Source organism: Polyodon spathula, chromosome 11 (assembly GCF_017654505.1).
Source record: "Polyodon spathula isolate WHYD16114869_AA chromosome 11, ASM1765450v1, whole genome shotgun sequence".
Classification (NCBI taxonomy): domain Eukaryota; kingdom Metazoa; phylum Chordata; class Actinopteri; order Acipenseriformes; family Polyodontidae; genus Polyodon; species Polyodon spathula.
Window position 1 is genome coordinate 27,532,228 of NC_054544.1, and position 7,409 is coordinate 27,539,636.

Sequence of the window (7,409 nt, forward strand, 5' to 3'; positions counted from 1 at the left end):
GAATCAGGCTCTCTCTTCTACTCTTCTACCCCTGAGGAATCATGCTCTCTCTTCTACTCTTCTAACCGTGATGAATCAGGTTCTCTCTTCTACTCTTGTACCCCTGAGGAATCAGGCTCTCTCTTCTACTCCTCTACCTGATGAATCAGATTCTCTCTCGTCTACTCTTCTACCCCTGAGGAATCATGCTCTCTCGTCTACTCTTGTACCCCTGAGGAATCAGGCTCTCTCTTCTACTCTTCTACCACTGATCAATCAGTCTCTCTCTTCTCCTCTTCTACAGCTGAGGAATCAAGATCTCTATTCTACTCTTCTACCCCTGATGAATCATGCCCTCTCTTCTATTCTTCTACCCCTGAAGAATCAGGCTCTCTCTTCTACTCTTCTACCCCTGATGAATCAGGTTCTCTCTTCTACTCTTCTACCCCTGAGGAATCAGGCTCTCTTCTACCCCTGATGAATCATGCTCTTTCTTCTATTCTTCTACCCCTGATGAATCAGGCTCTCTCTTCTACTCTTCTACCCCTGATCAATCAGGCTCTCTCTTCTACTCTTCTACCCCTGATGAATCAGGTTCTCTCTTCTACTCTTCTACCCCTGAGGAATCCAGCTGACTTCATGAAGGGGTTTGATACGCTGCATTCAGGCACTTCGGGGGAATGAGGTCTCAGGGGACACATCAATCCACAGCATCCCATGCTATACAGCAGTGTTTAGCAATAACACAACATACACTCTCTTTGGGTTATTGGCTGAGCAGTTCCCTATCGATTGGCTGGCATTTTGAGGCTAGATTTAGCGTGGCTGGTACGTGAGATGAATGCGGCAAGTCAGGCACTCCCTGGGGGTCGTCAGGGGGTTCTGGGTAATACAGGTCACTCAATGTCCTGGTATCAGATATCTGCAATTCAGACGGTGCCGTATCTCCACCTGCCTGATATCCATGTGTTCACAAAGGCATGCATGTGCACCGGGGTGCAGATTATGCCTGCTAAAAAAAAATCTTTGTGTAATGGCAATTAAGGGAAAGTGCTGACTTAAATATTGTATACTACTTTGTGTTGCATTCATCAGTATTCTAGTCTATACAGCAGTAATTACATATATTGTACAGGCTTATTCACAATTACAGAATAACGCTGCATATAAGATATTCCCTCTAACCCCAATCGCTGGAGAGGACCTGTGAGTTTAACAGAAGTCATTAATCCACCAGAAACCGTTGCACAGCCTAATGTGCAAGAATCACACCTGAGGCCTTCTGCAGCATTCATCACGCAACAGGGGTGCGCAATTTAAGCAAGAAGTGACACCTTCGGTGAGCAGTGTGACTACATTCCCCTATTCTGAGCTCTGAGTGAGCCTGCATCCCAGGGTATCAGCAGCTTCTTTGCGCAGGACTGAGATGCCGGCCGCAAGCCCCCTCACTGCACTCCTCCTGCTGAGGCACTTGAAGAACCGTCGCTTTGGAAAACTGATTGTCCCTAATTGTACATTCAGACAGCCATTTTTGTTCTGTCGACTTTTTTTTTTTGGGGGGGGGGGGGGGGGGTCCCAAATGTTAATAGACCTGGTGGGTGAATATTGAAAACCTGGTTTGGTTTATAATTAGAAAGGTCTGTAAAGTCACATGCAAACCCATCCTCTCTATCTTGCACAGGCAGTGCTTTGAGATCAACAGTCACATCATGTCAACGGAAAGTAATTCCCATGTCCATACTCCTTCTTTCTGCAATTACATGCCGAACTTCATTGCTCTGCCGCAGCAGCCCAAAGTGGTGTCTTTATATTGTCCTTCCTGCGTCATACAGTGCCACAGTGCCCTTGCTCTCTGCACAATCCCCAGAGAACAGCAGCCCCAGCCTTGGTAATGTGCTTGTCTAATAGTGTGCATGTGTGCGTGCATGTGTGCTTGCATGCATGTGTGCGTGCGTGTGCATGTGCATGTGCGTGTGTGTGTGCATGTGTGTGCAAGCTGACTGACACAGTAACCCAGTTCTCTTTGGGACAGGTGTATTTTATACTTCTCACTGGTCCTTAGGGAGGTAATATCTAAAAAAAATTGTAAACTCTGCTGAACTCAAATGAACTATGTTTGTTTGTTTTTTTTGTGCTACTGCATCCCAACAAATCACACAAAAAATATTAACCCCAATAACCAACACAAGGCAGGGCTGTAACCTCGGTGCAGAGAGCAGAGTGCAGAGAGCAGAGTGCAGACAGCTGAGAGCAGAGTGCAGAATGCTCCCTGGAGAGCAGAATGCAGAGAGCAGAGTGCAGAGTGCTCCTTTGAGAGCAGAGTGCAGAGAGCTCCCTGGAGTGCAGAGTGCAGAGAGCAGAGTGCAGAGAGCAGAGAGCAGAGTGCAGAGAGCAGAGAGCAGAGTGCTCCCTGGTCAGCAGAGAGCAGAGTGCAGAGTGTAGAGTGCTCCCTGGAGAGCAGAGAGCAGAGTGCAGAGTGTAGAGTGCAGAGTGCTCCCTGGAGAGCAGAGTGCAGAGAGCAGAGTACAGAGTGCAGAGTGCAGAGAGCAGAGTGCTATATGGTCAGCAGAGTGAAGAGTGCAGAGGGCAGAGTGCTCCTTGGAGAGCAGAGTGCAGAGTGCAGAGTGTAGAGTGTAGAGTGTAGAGTGTAGAATGCAGAATGCTCCCTGGAGAGCAGAGTGAAGAGAGCAGAGAGCAGAGTGCAGAGTGCAGAGAGCAGAGTGCTCCCTGGGGAGCAGAGTGCAGAGTGCAGAGAGCAGAGTGCAGAATGCAAAGAGCAGAGTGCTCCCTGGAGAGCAGAGTGCAGAGTGCAGAGTGCAGAGTGTAGAGTGTAGAGTGTAGAGTGTAGAATGCAGAATGCTCCCTGGAGAGCAGAGTGAAGAGAGCAGAGAGCAGAGTGCAGAGTGCAGAGAGCAGAGTGCTCCCTGGGGAGCAGAGTGCAGAGTGCAGAGAGCAGAGTGCTCCCTGGAGGGCAGAGTGCAGAGAGCAGAGTGCAGAGTGCTCCCTGAAGAGCAGGGTGCAGACCTGGGCCATTGCACTTAGCTGTGAGTCAACATCACTACCAGACCACAGTACAGACCACTCTGCCTTTATACATTAACACAGCACTGGAATACCATTACCAATATACCAACATGAAGTTCAAAGAATCATAGTGTGTGTACATCAGACCAAAACATCTCACTCGAAAAATACTTACTACTGTACTAGTATACCGTGTGGTATTCGGGAAAACTAAACTGCCTATTGTTCTAAATGTTAACATACTGTATCTGACACTGCTATTAAATACCATAGTAAATTTATGCCCCCAGTCCCCCAGTCCAGGCTGCAGGGAGATTACAAATGAACGAAGTCGCAATCATAAATGAATCGCTTTAAGTGATAAAATGTGTGGTGACAGAAGAGAGTCCGCCACAGTACTTACATTTCTTGCTCTCCCGTGTTTGTGTGACGGTTTCTTATCAACAAGCTTCTGCTCTGTCCTTTTAATCGGGTCTGCTATTAATTGCCATTCTTCACAGGAATACAATGAAATAAATAGATTCAGGATTGATGTGTACAGAGACGAACGGGCCGATACACCGCATAGAAGCAAACTTCAAATCTTCATCACCCGCGACGTCGAGGAAATTGGCTCACGATTCGGAATTCCGTATCAATAAATAAGTCCATGTTACTGCTGCTTAACTTTACCGCTAAATGATTACACAAATACACACCTGTATATGGGTATAGCCTGGTATTTAAAGGAAAATATATATGAATATCCACACGTATCCGTATCCACAGAATAAATGCCTTACAGTTACACACAGCCTGCGGAGTTCCGGGGGCTGTGAGCGAGTACTCTGGTTCTGTGTTGCAATGCGGGTGTGTTCGATGCAACAATCCAGCACGATTCCCCCATCAACACAAATTCATATTCGCTTTGGGTTTGTTTATTTATTCGGGAGCAGAATATGACGACTGTGCCTGATATTTGTTCACCAACTATTCAGCTCAATTGAGTGAGTGAGTGCAGAATTGATGACTGACATCAATTCTGTTATCGTTCATCGTTAATAATAATAATAATAATAATAATAATAATAATAATAATAATAATAATAATAATAGCACTTTGTTTTTAAATCATGTAATTGATCCACTCACTGATTCTAGGATGATTAATAAGCAAATCCATTCGGTTCATTATAAAATATATAATGCTTTTCAATTTACAGAACGAGGCGGAAAACAGTAGAGTAGAAATCGATGTGTGGTTGATCGGCCGTTTAGCGTGTGCTGGGGTTGATGTCTCCTGATAACATTTAATGCTGGCCGGGGAGCAGTAGGCTATAGATGCTCTAAATGCGCCTAGTTAAATTACACGGATGACAAGGAGAGCGTGTTCTACATAGACACCTCCACATACACAGATATCAGTGTATAACAGGTGCGTTTCATTAGATGGGACCCACGAGAATTGTCAAGCGGGTTACCGGTAACCAGGAGAATGAAGGTGTAATGCGCTAAATGACCAGAGGGTGGCTTGGGCTCGTATCCAGCTGAATGCAGGTATAATGTGTAGGGATACCCTAGCGGCTCACTTGGTAAAGGCGCTGTTGCCCGGTGTGCAGTGTGAGTCATGCAATCAGAGAGCTAAGGTCTGTGTCCGTGCTTCGCTGAGGATTCCACAGGGAGCGTCGTTGCCCCGGGTTAGGGAGGCAACATACTGGCCAGGCGCACGGTGAGCTCAAGCTACAATGTAACTAACTGTAATAACATTAATGAATGCTACATGTATGCACTTCATCTGCACACTACCTGTATTTGCTAAATGATATATAGGCTACTGCACTCCCCTTGCTCGTGGCACTTAGTGGAGTGAAATAACTGCGTGCAATTTGCGAAACCTCTGCAGATGTCAGTATTTTCTGCGTTTCTTTCAATACGCGTATTGTACTGCTCAGGTGTGAGCAGGCTGCTCGGTTGCTCTCCTGCTGTATTACTTTATTATCAATTAAATAAGATGCACAACAGAAATATATTATACAAGTCATCAGTTCCCTCTAACTGGAGCTGGGTGCTCCTAGTTGATTCACGTTGCATCTCAGATCTACTTTCTAGCAACAGAAACTCTGACCTGGAGATTGAGTTTAGCAGGTCTGTCCTATTCTTCCTCGCTCTTGAAACGCTTCACCATGCTTTCCTACACTTTACTGTGCTATTACTGCAGTAAACTCTGACCAGGGTTTTACTGAAACCGCAGCACTTTATTACAAGGTACATCAGAATGATGAGAAACAAAACAGGCGTCTCGTTTGAAACCATGTGAGGTGCGCATCACAAACACTTCCATGCATACTTCTGCTCAACTGCCTTGGAGTTCAGTGTCTTCGCGCGCGCGCGCGCGCTGGCTCTGCAGCCCCTGAGTGGAGGCAGCGACGCTGCTGCCAGGTGTGTGAGGCTGGAGATGTTTGGTACGCACACGTCATATTCTTTATCTGTACTCCTGTTAACGAGACCCCCAGAGCTCTGCTTGTGCAGCCCAAACATCTCGGCAGGGAAAGCAATTCGCTGTTTGGTGATAAAACAACAAGCCATTTGAACAGCTGTCCTCTTTGTTTTACAAGATCTCTTTATTATGGAAATTACAGACATATCATAATGGCCTTCATTCGAGGAGGGAAGAAACAGTAATTCGTTTTCAACCGGTTGTGTGTTGTTTTGTAATATTTTTTTTGTTTTTTTCAAAGGCGCATTAATGTAGCTGCTCTGCGTGACTCTCCTCTGATGCCTGTGCCAGAATATGATGCCAGACCTGTGCTGCCGCTGTCGCGCTGTGATTCCATCAGGCAGCTGATCCTGAAGCAGCTTTCTCAACAGCTGGTCTGTGAGAGCAGCCTTGACATTCGAGATTATATTTTTAAAAAGAATATTGACATGACATGAAAAGAAATGCCTGCAAATACTACAAAGCAGTAAGAAACCACTTCTGTGTATTGAAATGAACCTTTTTTTTTTTTCCCCAAATTTTTTCAAAATAACTTTTTTTTTTTTTTTTTTTTTTACTAAGTTTGCACTGCGAGTAGTGGTCCTGGCTTTCAGTGGTCTGCCAGGTTTTAGGAAGACACTGAACTGGTCTCTCATTTCAAAAAGGTTGGGACACACTTACTGTCAATACCTGCAAATCATAATAGCCAGGTACTTGGATTTGCACCTGCTGTGGTTGCTTCCAAACTTACCCTGAGTAAGAGAAAGAGAAGCATCTGGCCCGGGAATGTGTTGAAGATTCATGCATGTGTTTCCCTCATTGGAAACATGTGCTGCTAAGATTTTCAACATGTTCAACGCTGTGAGCTAGACCAATCAGGTATTTACAGAGGCTTAAGAGGACCAGCATCTGATAGCAAACACATTGTCCTGTGTGTTATCTGGAGAGATCATTCTGGTTATAATAGTCTGGGTGAGGATACTCTGCACCCTGCTCTGTCTGATTCTACACTGTGCGCAGAGCAGCGGGATAAGATCCCCTTCACCTCCACGTCCATTGGAGCAAAATCCAGCAAAGGGGAGAAAACACTGGTACAGCGGCAACAAAGCTGGAACTAAGCAACTGAAAATACAGCAAAGGCTTTCAGTAGGCTATTCTTAAATATGGTTTCCTGTCAGATGATTTGAACCTGTATTTACCTCCTCTCACACATTGCAACTAATTAAAAGCTTTCAGAGCCACTCAAAACAAACAAACAAACAAACAAACTCAATGGAAAAACTGCAAAAGGAGGATGCTTGCAAAGCAGTGGAGCTGGGGGTTAGAGGAGACTGAGCATGAGGAATCGACTCTGCCTGGCCTTATCTGCTGACTGCATTCATCTCAATCTGGAAATCATTCCCCCAAATTCCTGGCATTGCTGAGTATCCTAATAAGTAGTACGCCCGTGTCACTCAGCTCTAGCTGCAGCGTGCCTCTGCCAGGAATCTGGAAAACAGACATGGTTCTAAGGAGCGTAGCAGGCTCTGTCAGACTGTGGAGAAGGAGGGAGACACATACTGTATAATGTTCCTTAAAAATTGAAGGACAGTGATTAGCTGCTGCTGTGACGTGTGGCACAGAGTTCACTTGAACATTTGGGATCTGATTTTTCACTGCGGGCAACTTGCCTGCATCATACATTTACTATGGGCTATTTGAACACTACGATGCTAATGAGAAACAGCTTGGGTAAGAGAAGTTTGTCTCTTGTATCATGCTTGTTTTACACCTTTCCAAAAGATCCATTCCTTTCAGAAAATATGCCTTAGCCACTGAACACAGATTTACTTTCAAACAAAACCTCAAGGACAAACTATGCAGATGTTCTGCATCACTTTGCTACCACTGTGCTGCCATTTCTTTAAGAGCATTGTTTCCATGGTCTTTGGAACCTGCAACCATGAAAGAG